The 14,627-nt window shown below is 46.2% G+C and overlaps 1 protein-coding gene and 1 pseudogene across 1 annotated transcript in view; both read left to right on the top strand.

The window, feature by feature from the left end:
* The window catches only part of TIC21 (translocon at inner membrane of chloroplasts 21), a 52,683-nt gene that overhangs the window by 18,588 nt on the left and 19,468 nt on the right, over nt 1-14,627 (top strand). The gene's annotated exons all lie outside the window — the stretch shown is intronic.
* On the top strand, nt 1,176-4,065 carry LOC147459800 (uncharacterized; annotated as a pseudogene).

The raw sequence follows: 14,627 nt of genomic DNA, 5'->3' as shown, positions 1-14,627 counted from the left end.
TCGGAGCGCTCATCTTGAGCAAAGTTCAACATTCACTTCCACTGCACCTTACATTGGTATCAGAGCTTTGGCAGTGTTCTGTATCACTGAAGGAAAGAACCACAAGAATTTTGTTTTCTTGTTGCGGTCACACCTCTTGGGCATGTTGATTCCTAGTCGTGTTTTTGAAGAGTGACAGGAAACCCAAGAAAGAAGGGCTTGTCCAGCCTCCCCTTGTTTCTCTTTTCACTCATTGAGAGTGGACTGTGTACTAAGTGGCCGGCCAATCGACGTGAGGTGGAAAAAAGCAACCTTCGTGTGAGCGCAAAGCTGCCAAGGGGTGCGCCCGCAGGAAAGAGAAGAGCTTAGGTAAGAGAAGATCCTTCTCTAACACAGATTGCAAGCTAAAGAAGAACCTCAAGATTCAAGACCTTCAAGAACCTCAAGAACCAAGACCCACAAGAACCCAAGTTCCTCGTAAACTTAAAGAACCCAAGACTTCAGTGTATGGTCATCAATCGAAGCGCAATGGATACTTCGCATGGAAGTGGTGAGCATGAGAGTGGCGAAGAAGAGTTTTCCCCACCAGGAAGTTTTTCCGACCCTCCACCTTCCCCATCTACGCCAAGGATTGTACCAAATCCGATGGAGGCTTTGGTCAAGTCGATGATGGACATGATATCACAACAAGAAGCGAATCGCGTTGCCTTGGATCGCGAGCGCGAGTGCGAAGAAAGAAAGGCAATCTTGGATCGCGAGCACGAAGAAAGAAAGGCAATCTTGGATCGCGAGCACGAAGAAAGAAAAGCGGAATTGGATTGCGAACACGAAGAGAAGAGAGCGGCCTTGGAGTTAGAGCGGACAATCATAGAGTCCGTAGCTTTTGGAAGCAGTTAGATGTTGCGAGAGTGGGAGCTAGTGTGATCAAAGTTAGCAGAGTAACCAACATAAGCAATAGGAATATACGCTTTGATCTCTATACCCACTCTCTTAGTGCAGCTGAAGCGCTGGTAGGTAAGCTAGTTGCAGAACAGCGCTTCAGCAGATGGAGGAGCAGGATGTCGAGACCTTACCGAGACCGGGCCCGTAGACCAGGTTCCACCTCCGCCACTGGGGAGCAGTCCGTCAACCACGTTAAGGTGACCACCTTCAACGTTAACGGGCTCAGAAACAAAAGGAGCGAACTTGGGTCGTTGATGGGAACCGGTAAATGGAACATTGTCGGGGTGCAAGAGACCCGAATGTTCCAAGGATGTTGGCCTCTTAGACTCCTTGGCCGTTCGGTCTTTAATGCCCTAGGCACTGCAAAACCAGGAGAACGTGGAATGGCGTCTCTGGTCGCGGTTGAGCTCAGGCCCTTTGAGCTCAACTTCTCTTCCCTGAATCAAATTTTCATACAATTTTTCCCCAAGGGTTCAGGGGCTTGGATTCATGGCAATGTATACTTTCCGCAGCGCCAGTTGGGCGAAGCCAGGACAGTCGCTTTGAGGACCCTCGCACGAACGTTGGGAGTCATCTCGAACAAAAACCTACCGGTAATCTTGGAGGCGACTTCAACATGAAGACGGGGGCGCTGAAGAAGTGGCTACTGAGATGCGGAAGAGGATTCGAGAGCTTAAAGGTTCGAGGCTCGAACCTCACGTACCATTCCAGGTGGGGGAAGGGAAAGTCGGACATCGATCACTTCATCGTGAACGAGTTCGCCACGAGTCAACTTCTCAACAATACAGTACAGAGGGGGATAGATTTGTTAGACCACTGGCCACTAGTGTGCCACCTACACTCTGTGGATTCGGGAGTAGCAGCCAAAGCTACTTTTGCCGTCCGTACCCAAATTGGATGCATGCAAGATGGAGGTGAATTGCAGGCTATTCCTCGATGACAATCGGTGGAATACTTTGCTGCACCTCGAGCATGAGGATGGACGTGCAACCCAACAGTGTTATGACAAGTTTGTCTCCGTTGCTACATCCATTGCCAAAGAGGCAGGAGCTCTTTCTACGAAGCCCCCGCCGAGGCCAAGGTCAGGTTGTCGACTCGAACCTCGGGCTCGGAGACTCATTAATGCGCGTCGGAAAGCCTGGAATAGGGTGAGAACCAAAAGTTCGAACTCTAGGGCTGGCCGACAGGCGATTAGGGAGTACAAGGCAATAGCACTTCTTGCGAAGGCCGTTGTCCGTGACAGTAACCGAAGATCCTTCGAGCGCTTCGTGGAAAAAGGGAATGAGCTCCTGAGGGAGGGTCAAATGAAGAAATTCTTGACCCACCTCAAGAAAATTGTTGGGAAGGGGCAAGGAACTATTGCCAATCAACCTTTGAACGCAAATGGGGAGCTAGTAATGGAACCGGAGAGGCAATTACAAGTATAGGAGGGTCACTACTCCAGGATCTTCGCCAATACGGACGGGACCAGCAAGGATCCTCTTGCTTGGTATGACAAACATGTGCGCATTTGGCCTGGTATGCCTGAAGTATGTGACCCGTTGAACTGGTACGAAGTGCGGGAGGCCTGTCGGCGGTTGAAGAGACACAAGGCACAAGGCAGCTGGAGGTGACGGGTTACCACCCGAATTCTTTAAGCTGCTTGTGAAAGATAAGGGGCTTAGGTCGGATCCGCGTAAGCCACGATCGGAGATGGGCAAGGCTTACTTGCACATGATTGAGGGCATTTACGATACCGGAGACATCGCGGCCGGCACTAGCGATGCAGTGATTGTGTCAATCCCCAAGAAGGGCGATTTGACCAACACTGATAACTACCGCGGGATCGCGTTAATCTCCGTTGCCATAAAAGTCCTCACTACGGTCGTGATTAGGCGGATCACTAAGCTGCTTGAAAAGAGGAATTTCTTCAATCCCGGCCAAGCAGGCTTCCGTGCTAATGAGGAATGCATAGGGCAAGTCGCTTGTCTGAAAGAGATCGTGAAACTCCGTCACAAGGATGGGAAACCAACTTATGCGGCCTACATTGATTTCAAGAAGGCATACGACACAGTACCGCACGAGGCGTTGTTCCTAAAGCTCGCTGCGGCTGGCCTGCAAGGTCGGGCACTTAGATTCTTCCAAGCGCTCTACAGGTCCACCTCTGTTAAAGTCCGACATATGGATCAACTGTCGGATTCGATTCCGGTGCAGCGGGGAGTCCGCCAAGGATGCCCGGGATCGCCCTGTCTATTCAATATATACATCAATAATATTTTAGACGGAGATGGGGAAACATGGGGCCTGGAAGTACCTAACCTCCTCAAGAGAATAAAAGGACTCCTTTTTGCCGACGACCTGGTTCTACTTGCTGACTCTCCTGAAAGCCTACAAACGAGCCTTGACAAGGTAAGTGAATGGGCAAAGACCTGGGGCATGACCTTTGGAATTGACAAATGCATGGTCACGGTGTTCCACGGCGACCTGCAAGATCTCTCTATGAGGATCTTTACTTTGGGTGGTGAGATGGTTGAAGTAGGTGAGACGTACAGATACCTTGGCATCGACGTTGACTCGACCTTTTCCATTGAACGTATCGTTAAAGAGCGAGCGGACAAGGGGAGGAAAAGTCTCTTCGCATGTCAACACCTATTGGCGAACCGAGCCATCCCTATCTGGTCTCGACTGACTGTTTTTAAGGCGTGCGTGTATCCAGTGATTTGTTATGGCGCGGAAATTATGGGGGCCCACGACCAACGTGTCCTTCACTCTCTGCAGCGCCTCGTCGCCACCGAGATGGGAATGTTACTCGGAAAGGGAGCAAGGTCAACCTCTGTAGGGACGGCATCTTTCCATCACGAGTTTAACATACCACCCGTACCTGCCTTTTGTGGGGGACAACGAGCACAAGCTTTTGACAAGTACCGCTCGGTTTCATCTACTTGGATAGGCTCCTTGGTAAACAAGAAGTCTAAGAACCAACCGTTCAAGAAGTGGACTTGGACGACAAGAACCGAGAATTGGATGAATAAGTATATCCCAACGGCTGACTTCAGCTCAGTACGCTACCACGCATGGGACAAGTGGGACGAGAGGCATTCGTGCCTGGCGTTGGAGCCCTATAAGGAGGCCGGCTATGAACAAACACGTGGATACCTGCTGTAGCTCAATAGGAGCACAATAGTTACCAGGAAGGAGGAGAGAATGTTGGCTCTCGCGAGAGTAGGTGGGCTCAAACTGGCTGATAGTTATATGCGCGGACACAGCATTTGCCCGTTGTGCTCCCAGTTAGAGGGTCGTTCGCTTTCGCATTTGCTGGTGAGGTGTCCGGCGGCAGATGAGTCTAGGGGGAGATGGCTAGACCAATTCAACTCCACCTTCAACGCTCTCGACCCTTCGTTGGACCCTGAAGAAAGGGCCGTTATTCTCCTTGGTGGGGAGGCTCGCGGGAAGCTGCTGCCCTTCTGGGTACGCCGTGATCCGCACTCGAGGGACAGAACTGCAGGGCACGTGCCTGTGGCTAAGTTCCTCGGTGAAGTTGTACCCCGGTACTTAGGTGCTCTGCATAGGCGGATGGGGAGATAATGCTCCCCTTCCTATGCCGTTATTTGAATCCGATCCCTTCCGGGGGAAATGACGTAATTCTCCCCAAGCGAAGCCAGATGAGCTACGAGAGCACCCAAGTGCCATTCCCCCCCGGGGGGGTCAACTTCACCTAAAAGGGGTTGGGAAATGCATAATGGGAGACATTACCAGCCTCAGCGGACGCCACCTGTGAGCCGACGCCCTTCCAAGCGGGTATGGCATTTCCTTGGGGAAAACCGTCGGGTTTCAAAGGCAGTTTAGTGAGGTGAGCGATAAGTTACCTGGAGGAGGCAACTCCAAAGGGAAGACCGAAGCAAGTCCCGCAGTACCTGGGCCTCTGAATAGAGGTACTTGGTCGCTGTCACCATATTTACCAGGAACGGGAAACTGGAACAGGAACGGGGAACGGGAAACGCGGAACAAAATGCCATTCCCTGTTACGGGTACTTACGTTTGAAACACGGAACGGGGATTCGGAACGGGAACTTGGAATGGGAACGGGGAACGGAGACCTGAAAACAGCCATTCCCTGTTACTATGGCTGTCACGCCCACCGAAATGGGTCTCTCAAGGGAAAAGTCATCGCCCTAAGAGAGTAGATAATTCTGGCCTCCCGAGTCCAGAGGAAACTAGTGACAAAAGCGTCTGCCTTCGGTTTCTCGGGGCATAGTCCTGGTCGTTCTTCTTGTTCACTTTTATGGTGGATAAGGGGAGCGGCCGGGCTTGCCCCGCCCGACTCCGAAAACAAAACAAAAACAAATTGGATGATGAGCGCAAGGAGGCATTCCTTTATGGATTGGACGAGTATATCAAGTTTGATGTCGAAGTCCTCGACCCCGTAGATCTCAACAAGGCGGTAGCGGTTGCTCTCGCACAGGAGATGAAGCACAACAAGGGAAAGCCTAAGGAGAACAAGACTTCTCAAAGTATCTCTCAGAATCCTCAGAACGGTCAGAATGGTAAGAATGGTAACTCTTCTAACCAATCTTCCTCTAGTTTCCAGAAAAGAACATTCAAAATGAACCTAAGGGTAAAGCAAACACAATTGCTAAACCTAAGCTTACTCCAGATGAAAAGGCAGAACAAGGAATTTTAGGAGGATACATCACGTCAGAAGAACAAAGCATTTATTCTAAGGAAGGTCGTTGTTATCATTGTCACATCAAGGGTCACATAAAAAGAACATGTCCTAAGCTTGAATCTAATGAATCTAAAGAACCCATAGAACCCACGTCCTCTGTCCATGCAATAAATGACAACACGAGTGTGACCCAAGTTTCTCATGATCCTCCCATTGATGAGTCTCTCATTAAGTGTACTGGTCATGTGAAGGGTCATCGTTTTGTCATATTGTTTGACCCAGGCAGTATGTATGATGTGATTAGGGACTCTCTTGTCGGAAGAGCCCGCTTGGGGGTTAGCAAGACATCTCCTTCCGAGGTGTCGGGCTTTGCTCCCTGTATGGACTCTCTCATCACGCAAGAGTGTCTTGATGTTTTGTTCACTATTCAACAAGCGTCCTTACAGAGAAAATTTGTAGTCTCTCTTCTTTCAGGATGTGATATGCTTTTGGGTATTCGATGGTTTTGTGAGCATAACCCTCTCATTGATTGGGCGGAAAATACGTTCACTTTCAATGCCAAAAGTGACTTTCTCATTGTCATTCGTGGAGAGCAAGTTGTTCATTCTTCATCTCTCATTTCTAATGTGCAGACCAAGATTGAAAAGAATCAGGAAAAGGAGACTCTCTCAGTCTTTCCTTCTCCAAAGCACGACATACATGATTTGCATGATGAAGATGTGATTATTCACGAGCATGATGATTTGCATGATCAAGATGTGATTATTTACGAGCATGATAATGCTGTGATTGTTCTCAAGGATTATGGTTTAGTTGATGCTTTTTCTAGTGAAGCTAACCTCATTGCAGATTCGATCAATCACGAAGAACCTTTCTTGGCTCTCGAGTCAAGGTCCAAAGAACCCCCACAGGAAGTTTTATTTGTGCGCATGATTAGTCACCACGCATTGTTCGAGTGTTTCATTCGTGATGGTTTTTTGTATATTAGTCACCGTCTTTATGTGATTCCTTTTCATAGGCATGCCATATTGTACGATGAACACGATTCACTCATGAATGAGCACGGATGTATGCGGATTACTCATGAAAAGATGAAATGTTTGCACCCAAGGAATTCACATTCCATGTCTCTTCCTTGGCACGACACAGTATCCGAAAGAGCACAAGAAGGATTGAGCATCAAGCATGGGCATTTTTATTGTGATTTGCCACAGTTGATTGATTTAGATCAAAAGTCAAGATTCGATCCATTGTTTGCGTGTGTTTGATGAACGGTTTGACACTCCGTCTATGTGTTCATCTACATTGCATGCACAATCTTTAAAGAAGATTAGAATATTTCCAGTCACTTTATATAGAATGGATATGTTCATGTTTTTGTGTCGGAAGTGGTTTCATGGATTTCATCCTCTGAGATTCTTGAAGAAGGCAGACGCATGACTATAGACGAAGTTGAAGCATTGAAGAAGCCACAAATGACTCTGTGTCGCTTTCGGCGTGGCCCAAAGAAGCAAGCGTTGCAGACCTTCATGAAGTTCAAGTATTGCGCGACCCACACATCAAAGTGGGCCAGTGAAGAGTCCTTCCCAAGATTCTAGACGTTGTTGGCGATCTCCCTCGACGCCATACAGTTCGGTACCAGTACCTCACTTTGAAAAGGAGGGGATGTCACGTGCACATCTAATTCTATGTGTACGTGGACAAGCTACTTCATGACATGGGTTCAGTGTAGTTAGCTTAGGAAGTGTTCTGGCACTTTTGTGAGTCTTTTCGCAGACTGTGCATGTCCAGGTACTTAGAGTAGATGCATATCATTTGGTTGCACATAGCATGAGCATCAGATTACAGTCAGAAGCCATCAGTTGCATTTTTACAGTGCATAGACCTATTTTCCCTATTTTAGCCATTTTTCACTTAATATTAATAAGTGACTTTGTTGGGAAACTGGGCAGGGCAAAATGACTAAGGATATATATAAGAAAACCTAGCGCTAGCACTTTCTGGTAGAAGAGGCAGCAAAGACCCAGCGTTTGACAGACATCTTCTTAGCAAGATCTCAACAAGAAGACCTAGCGTTTTTGCAAGAAATGGCCATAGCGTTTTCTGCATCAACAATAGCTAGCGTTTTCATCAAGATCAGCCCCAGCGTTTTGCAGTTGCAGGTTAGCCGGCGGTAGCAGATTCCCAGCAGATACCGTAGCGTTTTTGCATCGGACCATAGCCCTAGCGTTTTTGCATCATGCAGTCAACCTAGTGTTTTACAGATTCTCTGCGGAAGATTCAGCCTTTGCATCAGCGTTTTGCATTTTCAGCAGATAGACACTGCAGAATAGCCCCCAAACCTCGCAGATCTCACCTTCCCGCAGCAGATCCTCGCCTCACGGTCAGATCAGCCAGCGTTTGCAGATTCAGCCCGGAAAACGCGGATTTCAGCATCTGTGTTTTCAGCGCGTCATCGTCGCATCGTTGTCATCGCCGTCGTCTCCGACATAGAGTGAGAATTCAGCAAATAGAAGCTTTGTAGATTTCAGCCCTCAGCGTTTTCAAATTTCAGCCCCTCTCATCGTCGTCATCATCGTTGTCGACATGGTCTGCAAGTATCATAAATGGGAGTGCAGAGCAATATAAAATACATTCGGATAAATAGGATTTATCACTTATTATTGAAGCCAGAGGATATATATATATATATATATATAGAGAGAGAGAGAGAGAGAGAGAGAGAGAGAGAGAGAGAGAGAGAGAGAGAGAGAGAGAGAGTGAGAAGATCGACACAGTACTGGGGACCAGAAGATGGGCTGGTTCCCCCCCTAATAGTATCTTTATTACTGAGGAGAAGTCTATACGAGCACTTGAACCAAACGTATTACCACGTTCATTCTAGAATAAGACTTGATGGTTCCCGGAAGCCTCGGCTTCCTATTCCTAGGGCAAAACACTATTCCAAGGAACTTCCGTTTCTTATTCCAAATCCTCGAGAATCAAGGTTCTCGCCTCTGGATCTCGCCTTCCAGACTTAGGGCATGGCATCCTTGCAACTCTGTTTCTCGAGTCCTCTTCTTGCAAAATAACTCCGCTTTCCTGGACACGAAGTCTTTCCCTTGGGAATTTCAACTTCCCGATCACATCTCGAGAGTCTACCTCTCTTCGATCCGTGGATCTGCTCCCCAAACTTGGGTACGAAACCCTTGGGCTGATTTGGCTCTAGTTCCTGAGAGCGCTTTCTCCTGCAGAGGCTCATGCCTTCCTCTGCTCCTCCTCCCTCACTAAGAGGAACACTTGCAAACAAATACCTAGAGATCATAACATGAGAATCGGTACCTTCAAAGTCTCGACGCTCGAAACGCAACTCGGTTCTCGAAAAGCAATTCCCCGGAAGAGATCTCTACATAGAAAATCCTCTCTTCCAATCCTACACACAAAAGAGGTGTGTTTTCGGTTTCCTTCTCGTAAATTAGCCCCGTCTACGACATTTATGGGCTGAAAACAGAGAAAAACAACAACTTGTCGCAATGGAAACACGCTCCGTGATGCTTTTATAGCTCCATGGTCACGGCAAAGATAGCAGAGTATTGGCAGCTCGCGTAGAGACCGCGACCGGATTTCGGTTTTTTTTTTCAATGCTTTTGCGCTGTTTTGCCAGAAAAAGAGAGAGAAAAATCGCTCGCTGATCTGTTTCCTTATTTATCAGATGGCTGCCCACTTATTAAGTGGGCAGCCGACATATTTTAAAAATAGTCTGAATCTGCCCTAAAAACTCAATAAAACCTTATAAGTTAAAAACAATGCTTTCACAGCACTTCCCATGCGTCTTTGGATGCAATCACATGCACATTTGCAATGCAGACATAGACTTCCTCGCGAGAAAGCATCTGCTTTCCAGAAAAGCAATCCCGCTTTCTCAGAAAGCATCCGTTTTTCCTCAAAGTTTCATATGAACCCATCTTCATTCAAGTGCTTGCTTTTCCTTGTGCACAATTCTAACACAGTTCCGAATTTCCTCCTAACTATGGGTATTCCCTTTCTGATGCACCCGTCACCCACCTTGTGACGCATTAGGAATAACCATCACCTAGTCCTTTCCTACCGAACTTACAGTACAATCTCCTTTGCGATGCTCTATGTCACCCATCCTATGACGCATCAAAGATGCCCGTTCCCGAATGGTCGGATACTTCTTCTCGATGCTCCTTGTCACCCATCTGATGTGACGCATCAGAAGTACCCGTTCCTGGTGGCCTTACAGATATTCCCTTTCACAGTGCTCCCGTCATTATTCTGAATGACGCACTAGGAATTCTTTGTACTCGGATGTCTCCAGTGAGAAAAACCCTCACTTAAAATTCCAATAATTCATTTAGAATTATTTTTCCTTTGTGTTCCAAGCGAGAAAAACCCTCTGACTTATAAATCCAATAATTCATTTAGAATTATTTTTTTGTCAGATGAAGCCAATTTAGCAACATCCCTCTCACTTATAAACAATTGTCCTCAACTGTAGAGGTCCAACTGAACTGCCAGGGAGAAATCGGAAAGATTCCAATTGCTTAATGGTGAGTTGAGCTAGTCCTTTCTCAAAAGAGAACTTTAAACAAAAATTCAATAATTCAATACTTACCTCACCTGGTCACGTCTTTCCTCTAGTACCTCGAGGATATCCTTCACCATTCATTAAACTTACGAGCCATGTAAGAACTCGTCATTCACGTTTCCGAGAATCTGTTAACTCAATTCCACCTTCTCAATCTCGAGAAGAATAATCCTCCTAGAAATCAATCTAGGTATCTGTCCTTGCGCATAATCCTGCGTTGTCAGTCCAGAGGGTATTAAAGCTCTTGTGTCCTCCCACATAGGGAATGTGGAGAGTATTAAGCTCATGTGAATCTTCCTGTGGCAGACAACGTGTGCCATCTTACCAAAGGAAGTTCTTATTCCGGGCCTTTGCTTTGGGAAGGCCAATTGTTCTGATCCAAAGTTTCCTTATGCGAGACTTTGTTAACTTGATTCCGTCTTCTCAAATTCGAGAAGAATAACGTTCCTAGAAATCAATCTAGGTATCTGTCCTTGCGCATAATCCTGCGTTGTTAGTCTAGAGGGTATAAAACCTCTTCTGTCCTCCCACATAGGGAATGCCCATGTCATAGAGCATTAAGCTCGATGTCTTTCTTGTTCCGAGCTATCGCTCAACGGAGGCGGACGGTTCCAATCTGAAGTTCCTTGTGCACGGCGGCACTTCCTTCCAATCTTTTCCTCTTGCGAGTTATTACCACCAGCAATGTTTTCTCGACGCCCATTAGCGTCTCTTCCTTACAAAATCATCAAAAATGATTCCCCTTGCGACCATCAATGACGACCAGCAAAATATTCCAGCAACATATACCGCAACATCAATTTCGAATTTATTCCAGCAACATATACCGCAACCAAAAGTTGCTACTGTAATGGTAAAAGCACATAGCGTACTCAATGATCGACGACCGTTAGAAAACCTCTTCTCTGTAGAGAAACTCAAATTCCTTCTACCGAACACATCTCAAATAGAGATTCTCGTGTCGGAATATCCTTGAGCACAAAAAGGCGCTCAAGAGAGTATAATAAACTCTCGTCCAGTTCTTGAAAAGGAAGTTGGTTCATCTCATTCCGTTCAACAGAAAAAAAATTCGACTGGTAGATGACCCACCTTGGCATAGGTATACATCTTCGTGTGTTATCCATGGTATACATAATTCTTAAGCTGTGTTAGAGTTTCGGGGAACCTGGGAAATTACGTTCCCTTCGTAAGATCCTTAGAGCGAAGACGCTCAACCTGACGATCCCTTGGCTCGATCTTAGAGCAAAACCCGCTCATCAAATAAACTTGGATTTCAAATGTGGAATTCTACGAGCATAGGCCAAGGCCGTCTCTTGCTTCTTCCCTCATAAAGAGAGTATTCCTTCACTTGCGAAAAGCACTACCCTTAACTGGTAGGGGTTTTGGGCCTAAAGAGTACTCAAGCTTAATGGAAGTTTTTGTTTGCTTGAAAGCTCAGAATGGTTCTTTCATAATTTCCTACCCGAAGTAGCAGGTAATCTGTTTGAGAATTACTGGATACCAGATCAATCATGGACCTTTCGGATGGTTAAGCAAAGCAGTTCATCGTATAAAACAATGTTCTGACTCAACCCTACTCTCATAAACACTCAAGAGTGATCAGTCCTGGTTAGACATATGCATTCGTCGTGCAAAAAAGAAAATGCACTTTGTAACTTCCTCAAAGATGTAACCTTGATCAGACTTGCCTTCTCACTTGAAGTTTGAGGGTCTTCTATTCAAAAACTCAGGAGTTAGATTGAATTCTCTTACTCCAAACTTTCTCCGGATAGCAACGTATCCTTCGAGGAGAGGTAACAAAAATTCATTGTTTGTGTGTTCAATGGTTCCCATCCCACTGCGGAGATTAGATTCTATGTACACTGAGGTGTACACGTTCAGCTTGTATTGCTGACTCCACCATCCGTTGCAGTGTATCTTGCGGATGCGTTTACAAAATTCGGGCAAAAGTCCTTCATTGAATTTCTTCATCTTTCTTTCCTCGGAGCGGATCAAGAGTGGGGCTACCTTGGCAAGATTGAACCACTACTTGCTTTGACTCGCTCGTGTTCCTATTGGGCAAACCGATCCCAGTCTTCTTGGATGCCTTCCTCAAAGCGTAGAGGAAAAACATTTGTCGGAAAATTCAGCCTTTAATTGATCCAAGTCTTCTTGTAAGTTCCTTGCAGAGCTTTGGTATACCACCAAGTACTTGCAATCCCCTTGAGGTGTTTGGCCACATGCCTCACCTTCGACACTTTTCAGAAATTGCCATTAACAAAGGCAACTTCAAACTCTCGAATGAAAGCAGGACATCTTCCCTTTCGTCAAAAGTATCAAACTTGATTGGAGTGTTCCTAGGTCTAGAGACCTTCTTCCTATCCTTCCCGAAATGACGGGATTTCTTGGCTATGGTTCTGGATTGATGTTCATGCACATCTTTTGGGTTCTGAAGGTTATTGAGCATTTCCCCCCCCCCCCCCCCCCCCCCCTAATAGTATCTTTATCACTGAGGAGCAGTGTATACAAGCACTTGAACCGAACGTATTACCACGTTCATTCTAGAATAAGACTTGATGGTTCTCGAAAGCCTCGGCTTCCTATTCCTAGGGCAAAACCCTATTCCAAGGAACTTCCGTTCCTTATTCCAAATCCTCGAGAATCAAGGTTCTCGCCTTTGGATCTCGCCTTCCAGACTCGGGGCATGGCATCCTTGCAACTCTTTTCCGACTCTGTTTCCAGAGTCCTCTTCCTACAAATAACTCCGCTTTCCTGGACACGAAGTCTTTCCCTTGGGAATTTCAACTTCCCGATCATATCTCGAGAGTCTACCTCTCGTCGATTCTTGGATCTGCTTCCCAAACTTGGGTACGAAACCCTTGGGCTGATTTGGCTCTACTTCCTGAGAGCGCTTTCTCGTACAGAGGTTCATGCCTTCCTCTGCTCCTACTCCCTCACTAAGAGAAAGTACACCTACAAACAAATACTTAGAGACCATAACATGAAAATTGGTACCTTCAAAGTCTTGACGCTAGAAATGCAACTCGGTTCTCAAAAAGCAATTCCCCAGAAGAGATCTCTACATAGAAAATCCTCTCTTCCAATCCTACACACAAAAGAGTGGTGTGTTTTCGGGTTCCTTCTCGTAAATCAGCCCCGTCTACGACATTTATGGGCTGAAAACAGAGAACAACAGCAACGTGTCGCGATGAAAACACGCTCCGTAGGCACTTCTTCGCATGGGAAGTCGCGCAGTGGGTCTTGGCGACATTTGCTACACTTGGGACAACCATGGGCATCACCGGCAATGTCTTCTTTGCGGATGAAATTTGCAGGAGCATCTTCTTCTTGCAAAAATTGATCTTCTCCTCTGGGGGAGAGTGTGTGATGCTTTTATAGCTCCTTGGCCACGGCAAAGATAGCAGAGCATTGGCAGCTCGCGTAGAGACCGCGGCCGGATTTCGGTTTTTTTTTTTTCAATGCTTTTGCGCTGTTATGCCAGAAAAAGAGAGAAAAATCGCTGGTTGATCTGTTGCCTTATTTATCAGATGGCTGCGTACTTATTAAGTGGACGGTCAACATATTTTAAAAATATTCTGAATCTGTCCAAAAACTCAATAAAACCTTATAAGTTAAAAACAATGCTTTCATAGCACTTCCCAGGCGTCTTTGGATGCAATCACATGCACAGTTGCAATGCAGACATAGACTTCCTCGCGGGAAAGCATCTGCTTTCCAGAAAAGCAATCCCGCTTTCTTAGAAAGCATTCGTTTTTCCTCAAAGTTTCCTCTGAACCCATCTTCGTTCAAGTGCTTGCTTTTCCTTGTGCACAATTCTAACACAGTTCGGAATTTCCTCCTGACTCTGGATATTCCCTTTCTGATGCACCCGTCACCCACCTTGTGACGCATTAGGAATACCCATCACCTAGTCCTTTCCTACCGAACTTACGGTACAATCTCCTTTGCGTGGCTCTCTGTCACCCATCCTATGACGCATTAGAGATGTCTGTTCCCGGATGATTGGATACTTCTTCCCGATGCTCCTTGTCACCCATCCAATGTGACGCATCAGAAGTACCCGTTCCTGGTGGCCTTACAGATATTCCCTTTCAGAGTGCTCCGTCATTACTCTGAATGACGCACTAGGAATTCTCTGTACTCTGATGTCTCCAGTGAGAAAAACCCTCTCACTTAAAATTCCAATAATTCTTTTTCCTTTGTGTTCCAAGCGGGAAAAACTCTCTCACTTATGAATCCAATAATTCATTTAGAATTATTTTTCTGTCAAATAAAGACAATTTAGCAACATCCCTCTCACTTATAAACAATTGTCCTCAACTGTAGAGGTCCAATTGAACTGCCAGGGAGAAATCGGAAAGATTTCAATTGCTCAATGGTGAGTTGAGCTAGTCCTTTCTCAAAAGAGAACTTTAAACAAAAATTCAATAATTCAATACTTACCTCACCTGGTCACGTCTTTCCTCTCGT

This window comes from Adiantum capillus-veneris, chromosome 4 (assembly GCF_014529385.1).
Source record: "Adiantum capillus-veneris isolate H3 chromosome 4, ASM1452938v2, whole genome shotgun sequence".
Classification (NCBI taxonomy): domain Eukaryota; kingdom Viridiplantae; phylum Streptophyta; class Polypodiopsida; order Polypodiales; family Pteridaceae; genus Adiantum; species Adiantum capillus-veneris.
Note: the sequence above shows the minus strand (reverse complement) of the source record. Positions and strands in the feature narration are given on the sequence as shown.